Source organism: Grampus griseus, assembly GCF_964374135.1.
Source record: "Grampus griseus genome assembly, chromosome: 9".
Lineage (NCBI taxonomy): Eukaryota > Metazoa > Chordata > Mammalia > Artiodactyla > Delphinidae > Grampus > Grampus griseus.
The window spans coordinates 21,373,753-21,393,448 of NC_139003.1; the positions used below are offsets into that span (position 1 = coordinate 21,373,753).

General features: G+C 38.2%; 1 protein-coding gene across 3 annotated transcripts in view; it reads right to left on the minus strand.

Moving 5' to 3' along the window:
* The window catches only part of MKLN1 (muskelin 1), a gene marked incomplete at its 5' end in the record, with an annotated part of 355,190 nt that overhangs the window by 295,163 nt on the left and 40,331 nt on the right, over window positions 1-19,696 (minus strand). For all 3 annotated transcript variants that reach the window (XM_082661471.1, XM_082661472.1, XM_082661473.1), the window contains one exon: window positions 19,625-19,696. The remainder of the gene's footprint in view (window positions 1-19,624) is intronic.

Sequence of the window (19,696 nt, forward strand, 5' to 3'; positions counted from 1 at the left end):
CTACAGGGGAAAAAAATGTAAAAAACACAAATACATGGAGGCTAAACAATAAGTTACTAAAGAACAAGGAGATCATTGAAGAAATCAAAGAGGAAATCAAAAAATACCTAGAGACAAATGACAATGAAAACACGACAATCAAAAACCTATGGGATGCAGCAAAAGCAGATCTAAGAGGGAAGTTTATAGCAATACAAGCCTACCTCAAGAAACAAGAAAAATCTCAAATAAACAATCTAACCTTACACTTAAAGGAACTAGAGAAAGAAGAACAAACAAAACCCAAAGTTAGTAGAAGGAAAGAAATCATAAGATCAGAGCAGAAATAAATGAAATAGAAACAAAGAAAACAATAGCAAAGATCAATAAAACTAAAAGCTGGTTCTTTGAGAAGATAAACAAAACTGATAAACCTTTAGCCAGACTCATCAAGAAAAAGAGGGAGAGGACTCAAATCAATGAAATTAGAAATGAAAAATGAGACGTTACAACAGACACCGCAGAAATACAAAGCAACATAAGAGACTACTACAAGCAACTCTATGTCAATAAAATGGACAACGTGGGGCTTCCCTGATGGCGCAGTGGTTGAGAGTCCGCCTGCCGATGCAGGGGACACGGGTTCATGTCCCGGTCTGGGAGGATCCCACATGCTACGGAGCGGCTGGGCCCATAAGCCATGGCCGCTGAGCCTGCACGTCCGGGGCCTGTGCTCCACAACAGGAGAGGCCACAATGGTGAGGGGCCCACATACCGCAAAAAAGAAAAGAAAAAAAAGGACAACCTGGAAGAAATGGACAAATTCTTAGAAAGGTATAACCTTCCCAGACTGAATCAGGAAGAAATAGAAAATATGAACACACCAATCACAAGTAGTGAAATTGAAACTGTGATTTAAAATCTTCCAAAAAACAGAAGTCCAGGACCAGATGGCTTCACAGGTGAATTCTATCAAACATTTTGAGAAGAGCTAACACCAATCTTTCTCAAACTCTTCCAAAAAACTGCAGAGGAAGGAACACTCCCAAACTTATTCTATGAGGCCACCATCACACTGATACCAAAACCAGACAAAGATGCTACAAAAAAAGAAAATTACAGACCAATATCACTGATGAATATAGACGCAAACATCCTCAACAAAATACTAGCAAACAGAATCCAACAACACATTAAAAGGATCATACACCATGATCAAGTGGGATTTACCCCAGGGATGCAAGGATTCTTCAATATATGCAAATCAATCAATGTGATCCACCATATTAACAAATTGAAGAATAAAAACCATATGATCTTCTCAATAGATGCAGAAAAAGCTTTTGACAAAATTCAACACCCATTTATGATAAAAACTCTCCAGAACATGGGCACAGAGGGAACCTACTTCAACATAATAAAGGCCATATATGACAAACCCACAGCAAACATCATTCTCTATGGTGAAAAACTGAAAGCATTTCCTCTAAGATCAGGAACAAGACAAGCATATCCACTCTCACCACTATTATTCAACATAGTTTTGGAAGTCCTAGCCATGGCAATCAGAGAAGAAAAAGATATAAAAGGAATATAAATTGGAAAAGAAGGAGTAAAACTGTCACTGTTTACAGATGACATGATACTATACATAGAGAATCCTAAAGATGCCACCAGAAAACTACTAGAGCTAATCAATGAATTTGGTAAAGTTGCAGGATAGAAAATTAATGCACAGAAATCTCTTACATTCCTATACACTAATGATGAAAAATCTGAAAGGGAAATTAAGGGAACACTCCCATTTACCACTGCAACAAAAAGAATAAAATACCTAGGAATAAACCTACCTAAGGAGACAAAAGACCTGTATGCAGAAAACTATAAGACACTGATGAAAGAAACTAAAGATGATACAAACAGATGGAGAGATATACCATGTTCTTGGATTGGAAGAATCAATATTGTGAAAATGACTATACTACCCAAAGCAATCTACAGATTCAATACAATCCCTATCAAATTACCAATGGCATTTTTTACAGAACTAGAAAAAAAATCTTAAAATTTGTATGGAGACACAAAAGACCCCAAATAGCCAAAACAGTCTTGAGGGAAAAAAAACAGAGGTGGAGGAATCAGACTCCCTAACTTCAGACTATACTACAAAGCTACAGTAATCAGGACAATATGGTACTGGCACAAAAACAGAAATATAGATCAATGGAACAGGATAGAAAGCCCAGAGATAAACCCACACATCTATGGTCAACTAATCTATGACAAAGGAGGCAAGGATATACAGTGGAGAAAAGACAGTCTCTTCAATAAGTGGTGCTGGGAAAACTGGACAGCTACATGTAAAAGAATGAAATTAGAACACTCCCTAACACCATACACAAAAATAAACTCAAAATGGATTAGAGACCTAAATGTAAGACCGGACACTATAAAACTCTTAGAGGAAAACATAGGAAGAACACTCTTTGACCTAAATTACAGCAAGATTTTTTTTGACCCACCTCCTAGGGTAATGGAAATAGAAACAAAAATAAGCAAATGGGACCTAATGAAACTTCTTTTGCACAACAAAGGAAACTATAAACAAGATGAAAAGACAACCCTCAGAATGGGAGAAAATATTTGCAAATGAATCAACAGACAAAGGATTAATCTCCAAAATATATAAACAGCTCGTGCAGGTCAATATTAAAAAAACAAACAACCCAATCAAAAAATGGGCAGAAGACCTAAATGTCTTCCAAAGAAGTCATACAGATGGCCAAGAAGCACATGAAAAGCTGCTCAACATCACTAATTATTAGAAAAATGCAAATCAAAACTACCACGAGGTATCACCTCACACCAGTTAGAATGGGCATCATCAGAAAATCTACAAACAACAAATGGTGGAGAGGGTGTGGAGAAAAGGGAACCCTCTTGCGCTGTTGGTGGGAATGTAAGTTGATACAGCCACTATGGAGAACAGTATGGAGGCTCCTTAAAAAACTAAAACTAGAGTTACCATACGACCCAGCAACCCCACAACTGGGCATATACCCAGAAAAAACCATAATTCAAAAAGACACATGCACCCCAACGTTCATTGCAGCACTATTTACAATAGCCAGGTCATGGAAGCAACCTAAATGCCCATCGACAGACGAATGGATAAAGAAGAGTGGTACATATATACAATGGAATATTACTCAACCATAAAAAGGAACGAAATTGCGTCATTTGTAGAGACGTGGTTGGATCTAGAGACTGACATACAAAGTGAAGTAAGTCAGAAAGAGAAAAACAAATATCGTATAGTAACACATATATGTGGAACCTAGAAAAATGGTACAGATGAACCGGTTTGCAGGGCAGAAATAGACACAGATGTAGAGAACAAACGTATGGACACCAAGGGGGGAAACTGGCGGGGGTGGTGGTGGTGGTGGTGGGATGAATTGGGAGAGTGGGATTGACATATATACACTAATATGTATAAAATAGATAACTAATAAGAACCTGCTGTATAAAAAAATAAATTTCAAAGAAAAAAGACATAAATTATAATGATGACGTTAGGTAGAAGTTATATGGTTTTAACAAAACTTTGATTTCTTCTTTTATACTGTTCCCATGGTAAAAACAGCAAAATTCCTACCTAGATGGTAACACATACCATTCGTTCAATTTTAAGATCCTCGATTGCTCTTGGGAACAAGTATACTGCTGTGGCATGAAGTGGAAGGTATAATTTGGAGCCAGAGGAGAGAAAGAAGACTCCTTTCAGAGGTAATATATTCATGTAAACGTAAAAGTTATCAAAAAAGACTTAATAATCTTACCAAGTAATCTAAAGCTAAATTTCATAGACAAGTTCCTTATAGAACTACCACAAACTTTGTAGAACTCAAGCCTTCCATGGTAAAAGGTTTTAAAACTTCTTTTAAAACAAATGCAATGGGTTTAATCTGTTTTGGTTTTATTTTATTTATTTATTTTTAATGCTTTTTTTTTAAACATCTTTATTGGAGTATAATTGCTTTACAATGTTGTGTTGGTTTCTGCTTTATAACAAAGTAAATCAGCTATACATATACATACATCCGCATATCTCTTACCTCTTGTGTCTCCCTCCCTCCCACTCTCCCTATCCCACCCCTCTAGATGGTCACAAAGCACCGAGCTGATCTCCCTGTGCTATGCAGCTGCTTCCCACTAGCTATCAGTTTTACATCTGGTAGTGTATATATGTACATGCCACTCTCTCACTTTGTCCCAGCTTACCCTTCCCCATCCCCATGTCCTCAAAAAAACAAACAAACAAACAAATGCAATGGGGATAGCAAGCCACAAAGTGTACTGCAATGTTACTTATTATTGTTTGCTTTATCACCCACGGTAACTTGTTTTGCATCTAGCAAAGACCCAGAAAAATGTAAGGATGAATACTTATCATAATTCATTCCCATGTGGACTTTTAGAATCCAGGAAGACAGCTTGCCGTTCTGTTTCAATAGTTAGACTGAAAGGAATCTGGAAAGTGCTGCACACAGGAGTGGCTCTCAGTCGAAACTGGGCTCATCTCCAGCTCTGCTTAAGAGAGTTCATTGCTGTCTACATGTGATATTGAAGGGAATGAGGAAAACAAACTTCCTTAATTAGTGTATGGTACCAATGACCTTACTTCACTATGGAAGAAATAAATTGCATTTCTTCCTCAGCATATTCTCAGTGAATATCTGAGATACAGGGAGATATGGTTACTTAGTCAGAAACGAGCATTTATTTATTTAAGAGAAATAAGCAATTCAAAGGAGAACTTTCAACTTAACAGAGGGAGAAAAAAACTTTATAAAAAGGGTCATGCCGGTAAACTTAAAAAAAGCAAAGGGAGTGAGGAAGAAACAACGAGGTATAATAAGTAATAAAAATAAAAAGAAATGGATGAAAATAAATATATCAATTACCACTAAAAATTTGAATGAGTTGCATTTCCCTTTCAAAAGACAAACTTTCAGACTGGGCTCAAAAACACCCAAAATTAAACTATGTATAAGAAATTCACTTCAAATAAAGGGACAAAGGAGGTTTGAAAATAAATGGTTGGGCAAATCCAAAAGCATGAATGGCAATATTAATAACAAATTCAAGGCCAAAAGCATTAAGTAGGAACAAGAGGATGGAATGATCAAAGGCACTATGGCAGAGATTGCTAGATGCCTATGTCCATTCCTTGTCACCCTTGCTAACAAAACCTCATTTTAATTTGTTACAGCAATCTGTCTTGATACAAATTATTTTTCCCATCCCCTTTTACAATTGAGCGTGGGCAATAAGTTGTAAGCAGAGGTTAATGGGTGGGGCCTGTTGAAGTCTAACTCAGCTGGAAGCTATTCCTTTCTGCCTTCTTCTTTTTCCTCCTTCTTGACTGGAATATGTACGTGATGGCTGGAGCTTCAGGAACCATCTTGCAACGATGACTTGGAGACGAGCACCACTTACTAAAGGTGGCAGAGCAGAAAGACACACAGAGCTTGCATTCCAGATGGCCACGAAGCCCTGCTACCAGCCCTGGACTTCTTTTTACCATCAGGTATCTTCCATGTTTGAGAAAAACACATTTCTATTTATTTAAGCCACTATTATTTGGGTATCATTTTATATGCAGCCAGCTCAATTTCCTGCAGTACAGATATAAACATGAAAAAAATATAATAGTTTCGGCTATGAAGAACTAAAAAAAGTACAAAATTTAAAAAAAATCAAAACTGCTAGAAAGACAAGCATTATTTGATGAGATGACAACCATAGCAGTAGATACCTCTTTCAAAATTTGATATAATATGAAGTCAAAAACAAGTGAGAATGTAGAAGACTATAACCTATAAGTTTATCATACATGCATGTATATATGAGTATATGTGTGTGGTTGGTATACAGTAAAAAACTATAAATTTTTACCTTACAAAAAGAGAATATGCAATCTTTTCATATGTGTATGGAACGCTTACAAAATCAATCATGTATTTGGCCATAAAAGGTGAAACCATATTGTGGTTTGGGTGCAGAAGATGTTGGAACCAGACAGTCTGTCCTACAGCTTGCCGGCAGAGTGACCTTGGGCAAGATACTTAACCTTGCTGGGCTTTCTGTCTTTATCTATAGAGTAAGACTCTTAATAGCTAGAAATGTTATCTTCTATAATTATTATCCCTCCTGGCCTAGCATTTTCCAGGTTGATGTCCATTTACCTACATAAAGCTGCTAGTGTTGTTTATAACCAACTCTTGGTAGGGGTGCCAGGCCATCAGATGGCTGTCATTGGTCACAGTTTCCACTGGGAGAGTCAGGGCAGGATAGAAGGTTAACATTTCTCCATTTGGCCTCAACTGAACAGTGAGCACAATGCTGTCTAGCACAGAATTCAAGAGCACCAAAAGAATGTTAAATGGATGAATTGTTACTTGCAGGAAAAGAAACAGGCACCATGTTTCCAATTATTCTTCATTTCAGACAACAACTAGCTGTTTCCATTGGCTGGCACAGTAGCTGAATGGGGAACACTATTGAGTAAACTCTACTGAAAAAGGATGAATGTGGTCCAGTGAATTTTTTTGACACAGTCCCAGCTTTATTTTTGCCTATTACTGGCAAGCTAATATGGAGGACATTAGGAAACAATCGACAAAAACTTCGTAAATAAAGCTTAAAAGACAAGACTTATCTATGGCCCCCAATACATAAACTTTTTGTACCAACAAGGATCATTTGTGACATAAGGCAGAATCTCTAAATTTAGCTACTAGATACAAAAAGAAAAAGCACATATCAATCTTTTTTTAAACCCACCAAATAAAACATTTTTTAATCACAAAAGCAAAATATTGAAGTATTTATAATATTTTAAAATTGATCAAGAAATATAGTATTTTCATGAGCAAGTATAGTAATATATAAAAATAAGAACACTATTATAAATACAACAGAGAAAATACTATTAATTGTATATTATAATAATTATTTCATAGAAGTAAATATAAACATATAGGCTATGTTATAAATGATAAGTGTTGAATATGTTTATATATTTTTAATAAAATTAAATTTAATGAAAAATATTATATAAATAAGAAACTTCAAAGTTTTATCCCTGAACTTAGAGGGAAAGCAAAAATGAACTGAAGATAGTAAGTTTATTTTAGGTCTCAAACCACTGATAAACTGATGTCAACTGGGAATGAATGGGGCATTTGTTCCTTTGCTTTTGGGGACCTGTAATACCATCATCAGAGTGGTGTTTATGTTTTTGCATATTTTCCATGTTTCCTCTCAAATATGTTGATGTATAAATAGATAAACTGAGGGTGGTTAATTTTTTGGTCCAAAGTATTTCCTAACTCTCTGGCTGGTGCTAATTTCTCTCAGCATTATCTAGTGTATCAGTTCTTCACCAATCCCCACTCCTTCTTCTCTTTAACAAAGGTTTTGTGTGATTACAAAATCAGCTCCCATTTTTCTGCTTAGAATGACCTTCTCGCCAACTCTCGCACTCATAAATATCCTTTCTCCGCCTCTGCTTAAGCTGTTGTCATTCACAGAAGCTCCATCTTCTTTCCATGGGTAAGAGAACATCAAACTCAGGAAGCAATTTCTTCCACCTATGGGGTTTCAGACTTACTCAGATACAATTCAAACAGTGCATTGCTTCCCAGATGAAGATACATATAGGGTGCCCATCTATCAGGGCGGAAGACAGATTGGGGAGGAGAGACAGAGAGAAATCGAAACAGAGAGGAGAGAGGCAGAGAACAGACTTCCTCTGTCTGAATTGTACTAGAGGCTGAGATTCTATACTCCTTCTGTAACCCTGTTGATTAGCACAATTCTATCAGGACTACATGAATTTTTAAAAATTCAACTTGGCAGATAGTAGTACATATTTACCGGATTAAATTGATAAAATCAATGTTAAGAACTACATCAAAATGATGGGAAGATTTTTTTTCTAGTCTAGAAGATATTTTGTAAGGATTTTTTTTTTAATTCCAAAAATTGTCTTCCTAAAATTTATATGAGTCTATCTAATCATGAAAGGCACGGGATCATCTTGCATTTCTGCCTGCTCCCAACACACAGAGGTCAGATACCTTGTGCTGCCCTCATCCTCATGATGGGAAGAGATGCCACAAAATAATTTTAAAGGATAAAGAAGGATTAAGAAAAAACAGAGAAGAGGTTCTGACGAAAATGCAACCAACATATGAAATCAGGAATCTTTCTTTCCACGGAATTTATAAAGCTTCTTTGGACCATTCTTGTCCCCTGGTACTTGTGTTCCCTTCACCAGACAGGGAAACTCAAATTTGCCTATTAAGAATGCCATCTGCGGGCTTCCCTGGTGGCGCAGTGGTTAAGAATCTGCCTGCCAATGCAAGGGACACGGGTTCGAGCCCTGGCCCAGGAAGATCCCACATGCCACGGAGCAACTAAGCCCATGCGCCACAACTACTGAGCCTGAGCTCTAGAGCCTGCAAGCCACAACTACTGAGCCTATGTGCCACAACTACTGAAGCCTGCACGCCTAGAGCCTGTGCTCCGCAACAAGAGAAGGCAGGACAGTGAGAAGCCCACGCACCGCAACGAAGAGTAGCCCCCACTAACCGCAACTAGAGAAAGCCCGCGCACAGCAACGAAGACCCAACACAGCCAAAAATTAATAAATAAATAAAGTTATTAAAAAAAAAAAGAATGCCATCTGCCTCTCTAAAAAAGGACAGACTGAGTGGGGTGGAGATGGTGAGGGGAAAGATGAGGGATTAAAAGTCTATAAAGTTTGAAGAAGGAGGAAAGTGAAAATTGAAAAAACTAAATTTAATTGTCAGTTTCTTCTTCAAACATCACTTCTGGTTACAAGATAATTTGCAGTAGATTAAGACCATGTTTTTACAAACCTAACTCACATCATCATTCTAGTCTCTGATATATCTCTCTTCCATTTATTGGTCAATAAAGAAATTCATCTCACCCAGAATCCAATCATTTAAAATAAGTCACAATGCATGACTCAAGATTCAACTAGCAGCAGTATTTTTCCTCATATTAGATTTAATGTTTCCTTAAAGATTGGCTTGTAGGTTAGTTTATTCTCCACTCCCAGGTAGCTATAGATTTTTGTTACACTGTGTCTGTTGTATAAATACGTTCGTGTGTGTGTGAGTGTGTGTATGAATAAAATATAATGTGTACATATATAGTGTTTGAATAGTATTATAATTATAAACACATGTTTACAGAAAATATTGATTTCTCCAATTCACCCAAGGAAAGGACAAACTAAATAAAACAAATGCCATATTATAGAATACATCTGACTTTCTTTTTTTTTTTTTTTTTTGCGGTATGCGGGCCTCTCACTGTTGTGGCCTCTCCCGCTGCGGAGCACAGGCTCCGGACGCGCAGGCTCAGCGGCCATGGCTCACGGGCCTAGCCGCTCCGCGGCATGTGGGATCTTCCCGGATCGGGGCACGAACCCGTGTCCCCTGCATCGGCAGGCATACTCTCAACCACTGCGCCACCAGGGAAGCCCCTGACTTTCATTTTTAAAATCAAGTAATTTTTACTCAAATTTTACAAATCTGACTCAGTCATTTCTCATATGTTAGGGATCGAAATCTCCCTCATACATTTGAATTATTCATCATAGATGTCAAACATTACACAAAGATTTATGGTGAAATTAATACTGTGGATCAAGTATAAGTGGCTGCTCCCCAGTTGCATTTGACAGCATTTCTATCTTTCAATGGTTCCTGAAAAGTCTAACAACAGGTTTGCGGAAGTCAGAGCCTTTCTCGCTACAGTTACTGTAGGAGACATTTTCATGGCCATTCATGGTGTGCAAGATAGGCAGACTTGAATTCATACTATCTAACTTTCTGTCATCAATTATGCTTACTGTTAAATTAATCCTTGTACAGCTATATTAATCAACCCCAAACCAAATCCTTCAAAGGTTCTTCATTGCTTCTGGTCAAAGGTGAAAGGCTCATACTCCTAGGTCTTGCATTCATAGCCTTTCTCCACTTGCCTACTCACCGTTCGCCAAATGTACCCTGTACCTTTCCACCTTCAGGCATTAACTCAAGCTGTTCTTCTCATCTGGAATATCTTCTTCCTTTTGCTCTACAAACCCAAGACTACTCATTTGCTTTGTAAATTTTGTGCATTTTAATTAAACAAAATAATGCATGGCAACATTCTTTTTAGGAAAATATTCAAACAATATAGAAGTATACGTACAGCAAAAACTGAAAGTCCCTATGAATTCTAGCCCTCCCTTCGCCTCCCCCATCATCTGCTGACTGCACTCCCACCTCCCAATTTGCTGGTATCTTTCCAACAATTTCTCTCTGCATTTAATACACATATAGTTTTTGTTTATTTCATTTTTGGGTAAGTGCAGTTAAACTACATACTCTGGTGGCTAGCTTCCTCCTCTTCAAGAGCTATATTAAGTTTCCTCTCTCCCCTGGAGCCCCCCTCACTGCTTTAGCATCCTCCCCCATCCCGCATTACCCTGTTTTGAACTTTTAACTCTTGGTATCCATGGCACTCTTCTGATACGTCTCTTTATGACACTGGGTTTTTAAACTATATTTATTAAATGTAAGTCTTATCACTGGAATGTAAAGTCTTTGAGGGAAGGAACTTACCTTCATCTTTTGTGGTGTTTAGAACTGTATTATGTAGGTATTCAAAACTATTTTCTTGAGGTAAGTGAACTTTAGGTTCCCCATTTCCTGACCTAAGGTGGGAAAGCTCTGCTTAAGTGGAGAGAAAAATAAAAATGTACTATAATGAAGTACTTTAGAGTTTTCATGGTCTCTCCTAAGAATTCTCCCAATCTGTTCTACATGATGAGTTGGCAGGTTTCTACAAATCAACTGAGAAGCCCAGGAACTTTGTGAGAAGTCAGAAACCCCGGGCAAAATATTTCTTCTCTGATCTTTCAGACCAAGGACAGCTCCACCAGTAAAAAAACCTCAGAGATGAAAACATTCTTATAGTGAAGGGGCATTTTCAGCACAGGCTGATGGGGGAAAGAGTTGTAAGGGAAGCACAGACTATCCAAGGAAAACACACTCTCTCAGACTTTTAGATCTAAAATTTCAACTCTCGCTGAACCACTTCTCCAATGGAATTAATCACTGGCATAACAGCCACAGCAATTCAAAACAAGCCTTTCACTCTTCCTTTTAACGTAAAAGCTGTAACGTCACACTTGACATTCCTTTTAAAAATGTTATTCTCTCAGATCACAGAGAAGGCAAAATAACCAGTAAAACAGACTTTCTCTTTTATTTTCAAATACTGTTTCTTCAACAAGTTACTTAATACTTCTATGCCTCAGTTTCTTTATCTATAAAATGGATATAGTGCCTACTTTATTGGATACTGAACATTAAAATGAGATAATCAAGTGTAGTATGCAGCAAAGTCTGGCTCATAGTAAGTCCTCAAAAATATTAGCAATGATGAGGATGATGATGTTATGGCTTCTCACATCTATGTCAGGAGCTGAAAGGGTTTTCTACAAGGGACTTCAGCCAAAGAAGGCAGACAAGGGAGAACACTGCTGAGATATTATTATAATGGTGAACATTATGAGTGACATTTCTTGGAAAATTCTATTCAGTTCCTTCAATCTCATTACAACAAATTTGCTTAGAATCTTTATTAAACTGACTGTTGCTTGAAATAAATGGGTTATTAAATGGAAAATCTCTTTTGTTAAAGTTTCCTCTGAAATAGTATTAGTCATAACTGGATTTTATATTCCTTTTGACATCTTACATGTCTTCTATTAATAGTCTCAATTCTTTAGTCCAAATAACCAACTGAAAACATCTAACTTAATATTTAATAACCAAAGATTTTATTTTATCAAAAAAAGTTGCTATTGGTCCCAAAAGAGAGCTTCTAAATCCTCCAATGGAGGCCATTAATCAAATCACATAAAATTATTTTAGTTAATATGTAAATGCTTAGAATACTGCAGATATCCAAAATACTTCAAATTGATAATTTTAGGGTCTCTAATAGTTATTGAGACACTGTGGACATACACAGAGAAAATCTAAAGCAATGAGCTGGTTAATTTAGACATAAAGATTCTCAATGTCAATTAATTGAGAGTTTCAGTTTGAATTACTCAATTATTCAATTGCTTACTTCACCTGGGCAATGTGTATATAATAAATTAACTTAGGCTATCTTAATAATTAATGTGTGTTCATCGATGTACAGGCTAAGGGCATAAGATTGAGGTCAGAAAGATGAGGGTTTAAATTTCAACTTGGTAACCTCCTAGATCAGTGAACTTGGGCAAATTGTTTAACCTAAGCCTCATTTTTTTCATCCCTAAAATATGAGAAACATTTATTTTGCTGATTTATAAGGATAAAATGAGGAAATACATATGAGGAATAAAATGAGGACAGAGCTTAACTGACACTTACTAGGTTGACATGGTATTATTTCTTTTTTCTTTTTTTAACCACTTCAGTTTCTAAACTGTGATAATAAACAAGTAAATACATAATATATCAGATGGTGATAAACTCTGTATAGAAGAGCAAAATAGGAACCCTAAAGGTCTACCGATGGGGGAAGTGGTAGTTAAAGAAAGAAAAAATCGAAGGAGACATAGATCAGGTGACTTAGCCTCACTCCATGCATATAAACATCAAGAAGCAAAGGGCAAGTTATGTTCTTTCCGCCTTTGTTGTTTCATGACTGTGATCGTCATAACCAGGAGGATACAGGCTAAAATTATGCAGGCAAGTGGAGAAGAGGAAGAAGTCGGGAGTGAGGAGGTGGGGGAGCTGAGAAGCTCAGACTTCCCGTTGATACCCGACAATGCAGTCGAGAGGATGAGTTGACTTGTACCAGCTCAGTTTCTTTTGATCATTAAAAAAATGATTATTTAAAAAATAACATAACCACATTACAGAAAGGATATAGCCTAAATACAGAAAATCTGAGATTTAGAAAAAAAAATAAGCCTATAATCCCATTAGCCTAATGTATTTGATATCAGCACTTGCGTTCATTTCCTCCTAGTCTTTTTTCATAAGCATATTTTTAATACATCTTTTTTGGAATATAATTGCTTCACATTGCTGTGTTAGTTTCTGTTGTACAACAAAGTGAATCAGCCATATACATACATATATCCCCACATCCCCTTCCTCTTGAGCCTCCCTCCCACCCTCCCTATCCCACCCCTCTAGGTGGTCGCAAAGCACCGAGCTGATCTCCCTGTGCTATGCTGTTGCTTCCCACTAGCTATCTATTTTACATTTGGTAGTATATGGTACTGATGAACCGAGTGGTAGGGCAGGAATAAAAACAAAGACATAGAGAATGGATTTGAGGGCATGGGGTGAGGTGGGGGAGGGGAAGCTGGGGCCAAGTGAGAGTAGCATTGACATACATACACTACCAAATGTAAAACTGTATGCATATTTAAAGAGAACTGATCATACTGTATACAATTGTGGATCCTGTTCCTTTAAATATAACATTGTTTCATAAGCATTTTCCTTGTTGCTAACCAGCTTTTTATAACTATCTTTTTAACAGTGAATAATATATCATTTAGTAAATGAACAGTAATTTACTTAATTTAACTATCTCCTTATATTGTTAGATGTTTAGAATCTTTCCAGTTTCTTGATACTATAAATATTGTATCCATATACATTTTCCTGCCTATTTTCTTTTCCATATATTATCTCCTTAGAATTGATTTTCAGAATTTCCAAAACGTAAAATGTTCCAGGACATCACCATTTTTTGACTCTTTATATTTACTGCCAAATTGCTTTTCAAAGGGATTATATCAATATGCAGTCCTAAAAATAGTGGGTGAGAGTACCAAACCTCACTGCACCCTTGAAAACATTGGATTGTTTCATTATTAGTTTGTTTTTACTGCTTCAGTTTCCAGGCTATGATAATAAACTAGTAAATACATAGAATGTCAGGTAGTGATAAGAGGGTTGGAGAACAGCAAAGTGGTGAGAGGGAAAGTGCCAAGGAGGGGAGAAGAGTTGGTGGGAACCCAACCCTATTTTTTAGGGTTTTCTATAGGATGATCAGGAAAGGCCTTGAGGGTTCCTACTTTACTCTTCTACACAGGTATTTGAGTAAAAGCTGAGGAAGGTGAGGGAGTAAGGTATGAGAATGGTCTGAGGAAAGAGGGTTTCAGGCAGAGAAAACACCAAGAAAGGCCCTAAGGAGAATTCACGCTGGGTAGTCTTGGAGGGACAGCAAGAGGGCTAGTGTGGCTCCTGTGTATTGAGAAGAGTGGGGTGGGGAAGGAGATGAGATCAAAGGGAAAGTGGGCAGCCAGGACGTGTACAGCTTTATCAGACACTGTGAGGATTTTTCTTTTATTTTGAGTAGGATGGGAAGGCATTGAAGGGTTTTGGAAAGAGGTGAGTCAGGAATTGATTTGTGTTTTGTATGATTAGCTGATTTGTTCGGAATGGGTTAAATATGCTCAAAACCAAACAACATCTTTCCTAGCAAACCTCCTACATTCTCAGCATCTCCATCAATGCTCTCACCCATCAGTGCTCAAAACCGCAGTCATCTTTCGCATCTCAAAACCAATCATGACCAACCCCTGTCAATTCTGCCTCCAAAATGTCTCTTGCACCTGCCTTCTCTATCCATTCCCATTACCTGAACCCCACCATGACAGTTTCTAACTCATCCCCTAGCCTTCTATTCTTCTGCTCACCACTCGTACTACCCATGCTATCAGAGCAATCATCCTAGCAAAGCTGATCATTCATTGGTCTACTCTTTATCTTTCTGCCCCCACCCCCTGCCCAAATAAAGTCCAGATCCTTCAGAATGGAATTCAAGCCCTACCACAATCTGATTCTAATCTAGTGGTCAAAGATTATCTCCCGTTATTATTCAGAATTAACTGTGCCTTCCCGTCTGACAAGTTTCCTGAACCAGCTCTGCACTTTCTTACCTACACCTTTGCTTACATTGTCTCCCCTTCCCTGCACCTTCTGTTTAAAGCACCCTTCCCTTCCAGTCCCCATCCAGAAATCCTAGCCATACTTCCAGGACCACCCCAGTCATCACCTTCTTCATCCCCAAACTTCTTGGCTAGAATTATGCTTATTTCCTCTGTGCTCCCATAAATTCTACTCCATTATCCACACATTCAGTATCATATAATACCATAGTTTTGTGAATATGCTTTCTTTCCTACTAGATGGTAAGTTCCATGTCTTGTTTATCCTTGTAACTCCTACAGCGCTTATTACAATGCCTTGACCTTAGTAGGTGTCCATTAAATGTTGTGGAACTTAAATACCTAAAAGCCTTGTTGTTGAAACAGAACTAGAATTCAGGTCATCTGATTCCCAGCTCCATATTCCTTTCCCAATACCATTCTATCTTTCAGACTTCTCTATGGTTCATTGTCATCCCATCTGAAGTACATTTGAAACCGCTAAGGAATTTTAAGGAAGGATGACTAAACAGAAAACAAATGCTGAAATTTATTTTCCATGTAGCTATTTAAGCCAAAGTGAATCTAATTTAGAGGCACTAAAATTTTGACTCTGAATTAAAAACAAAACAAACCATGGTGCATACAGATCTAGAGACTTTTTTTAGCTTCTTAGGGTTTGATTTTTGAGCTGTGCTTAATATTTTAGGAGTCAAGTTGCCATGTTTCTTGGTATGCTATAAATTTGTAGTCTTGGAACAAAAGAAAAAAGTGTGTGTGATTTTGCTTAATGGATGACAGCAACATTTCTAGCCCCTAAAAATATGAGACGGTTTAAATATTTGGGACGAGACCCTGAGACGAAGCATAATTCCTAACTATCCCAATCCTTCCCTTGCCTTCCCATCTTGAAAAAATATTTAAGGAACTAGTGTTCTAAACTGGGCTTCCCCTTTGGTATTTGAAATGAAATAAGTGAATTATACTCATGATACATGTTGTACACAAGTATATGTAAAATGAGAGTAAAATTAAGTTATAGTATTCACAATATAGCAATAGCTAGTATTAATATGCACACATGGAAATTATTTTTGAGTAATGAACACTGATGTCTTAAGAAAAGGAAGATTTGACTGAGTTAAAACACATATGTTAGAGAATGGTTTAAGGTGGGGGTGAGGGGAAGGAAATGGAGTGACTCTTTCTCTCCTAAACTAAGAAGGTGTTTTGCCACCTTCTCGTCATTGTAACTTAGAAGGCGGTAGCATTGCTATGAAGAATGTCCCATTGAGGTTTTCACAAATTCAAATGAAATGGGATAAAATTAAAGCCTTACACTTTACGGGAAAAAAAGGATGAAACTGAAGCACTAATTCATCTCCCTCTACTCCGTCTCACTCGGAGCCTTACAGCAGTGACTGACCTGTGAATCTGACATGAATTGTAATATAGGATCATAGAAATGAAAGTAACCTCTGAAGTAGTTTCATCTACCTTCTATCCTTGGCAAGTAAGCCCCAAACTGTTACAAACAAAGAACTAGTATTTCAGAAACTTTCCCATAGGCAATTTTCCCCAGCTACAACCTGAATTCTACCTTACAGAATGGCACGGACAATTTTTCTTGTGCTCCACAATGGAGACGTGAAAACAGCTTTTTGCCATAGCTAATGATCATGACCATTTCTGTATCACATGGGTTATATTTCTGGACTCCGGGGAGACAGCACAGAATAATGGGTAAGAATTCAGGCTTAGAGACAGATTAGTGCTTAAGCTACAGCTGTATCACAGGCAATTTACTTAAGTTCTCTAAGCCTCCATTTCCTCACCCATAATGTGGGGATGATAATACAGTCCAGCTGATCAAATCACTATGAAGAACAGTCTAGAACAAGTGGTATCCAATAGAAATAAAGCGCAAGCTGCAAATGTGAGTCGTATATGTAATTTTAAATTTCCTAGGAGCCCCGTTAAGAAAGGTAAAAGGAAACAGGTGAAATTGATTTTAGTAATGCACTTTACTCAACGCATCCAAAATATCATCTCAACATGGAAAAAATATCAGTGAGGGGCTTCCCTGGTGGCGCAGTGGTTGACAGTCCGCCTGCCGATGCAGGGGACGCAGGTTTGTGCCCCGGTCCGGGAAGATCCCACATGCCGCGGAGCGGCTGGGCCCGTGAGCCATGGCCGCTGACCATGCGCGTCCGGAGCTTGTGCTCCACAACGGGAAAGGCCACAGCAGTGAGAAGCCCGCGTACCACAAAAAAAAAAAAAAAAAAAAAAAAAAAATTAGTGAGATATTTTGTATTCCCTTTTTTGTACTAAGTCATCAAAATCCAATGTGTGTGTGTGTGTTTTTAATTTATTTATTTTTGGCTGTGATGGGTCTTCATTGCGGTGCCTGAACTTCTCATTGTCGTGGCTTCTCCTGTTGCATAGCACGGGCTCTAGGCATGTGGGCTCAGTAGCTGTGGCACGCGGGCTCGGTAGTTGTGGTGCATGGGCTTAGTTGCTCCGTGGCATGTGGGATCTTCCCGGACCTGGGCTCGAACCCGTGTTCCCTGCATTGGCAGGCATATTCTTAACCACTGCGCCATCAGAGAAGCCCACCGATGTGTATTTCACATGTACGGTTTGACTCAACTCAAACTAATCATATTTTAAGCCCTTAATAGCCACCTGTGGCCAGTGGCTACCACGGTGGAAAGTTCGGGTCTAGAAAAAAGCTGTAAAGCACTTAGCATTATGCTAGGAATGTAGTGAATGCTAAAGTGTTGGGGCTTCCTTTATTATCCTTAATGTTCTTAGAGAACTTTGTAATCTTCCCAAAGCCTTCATTTCTCCAGGAGAGACTGGACCTGGCTATGATGCTCTTAGGAGTACCTGGATGGACTAGGTTACTCAAGCTGAGACTTTCAGTTACTTCAAAGACCACTTCCTCATGGCCACCCCCAACTATTGTCAGGAGAGGGCCACAAAAAGTGGGATCTATATGGAGAATATATCCACTGAGTGCCAATGACCTTTAGATACTGACACATTAAACCCCAAGAAATAGGCACCATCACTAATCTGCCACCTTCTCATATAAATGGGACAGGATAGGACATTTGCTAAAGCAACCACTTGCTCCTATAATTTTCCCCTTATAAGGAGGTGCTATGCAATACACTGTGCTCAAAAGTTGGTTTGATAAATTAAACCTACAGTTGGAATATGACCCATCAATTCCACTGGTATACCCAAGAGAATTGCAAACACGTTGACACAAAACTTGTAAACAAATGTCCACAGCAGCATTATTCATAACAGCCAAGAAGTGGAAACAACCCAAATGTCCATCAACTGATGAATGGATAAACAAAATGTGATAAATCCATACAATGGAATATTATTTGGTAATAAAAAGGAATGAGGTACTAATTCAAGCTACAGCATGGTTGAACCATGAAAACATGATGCTCAGTGAAAGCCAGACACAAAAAGCCACATACTGCATGATTCTATTTACATGAAACACCCACAATGGGCAAATCCATAGAGACAGAAAATAGATGAGTGGTTTCCAGGGGCTGTGGGGAGGGGTGAATTGAGAGTGACTGCTAACAGGTATGGAGTTTCTTTTGGGATGCTGGAAATATCCTGGAATTGGATAATGGCAATGGTTGTACAGCACTGTGAACATACTAAAAACCACTGAATTGTTAAAAAAAGAAAGTTGATTTGTTGTCCTAGGGAAGCATGGTCAGATACACAAGTACTGTCAAATCCCCAGAATACAGAAGTATTTGTAAGACTTTAGAAATAGAAGAGATCACCTGTGCCCAAAGTATTATTTGATAGGATATCATCTTTAACTACAGCACACGTAATATCGTCTTTTCTCTCCTTCCTCTTAAATTAAAATTGTTTTACATTTTAACATTAAGCATATTAACTACTAAGAGAGCACAAACCTCAAGGACACACACACAGGTACATATAAATGCATGTACATATGTCAGAATTTTCTGAAAGAATGTACCTGTCACTCTTCTGTTCAAGGCTCTCCCATCACCCCCATCTCACCCTCAGGATGGCCCCACACGTCTCCAGTGCCACCTGCCTACCGTGTGGCAGGAGAGTGCAGCAGTTAAGACATGAGCCAGCCTGTGTAAAAGTCCAGGTCTCACTACTCACTAGCTTTATGACCTGGGCAACTTTCCTAACTCTTCTGTGGCTCAGTTCCCCTTTACAGTGAGGATGATAAGAGTGCCTGGGCTTGTGGCGAGGATTAACAGAATTAACATATATAAAGTGCTCAGGAGAATGCCTGACCTGTGGTAGATACTTTATAAGTGTTTTATAAATAAAAGTAAATAAATATTTAAAACCCGGTCCCGACAGCATGCCAACCTTGCTATAGAGCGTGCTTTCCCTCTGTCTGGAATATTCCTCATGATAGCTCCTTCTCTCTTTCCTTGTGCAAATATCACTCTATCCCTCTCCCTTGCTTGTTTCTGTTTGCAGCATTTATCACTTTCTAATATTCTATATGATAATTTGCTTTTGTATCTTCTTTGTGGCCCATCAACTCCTACTAGAAGGCAGGGATCTTACCTGTCTGTTTGCTACTCGGCCCTAAGCATCCAGGACAGTGTCTGCTGCAGAGAAGGCACTCCACCATGTTTT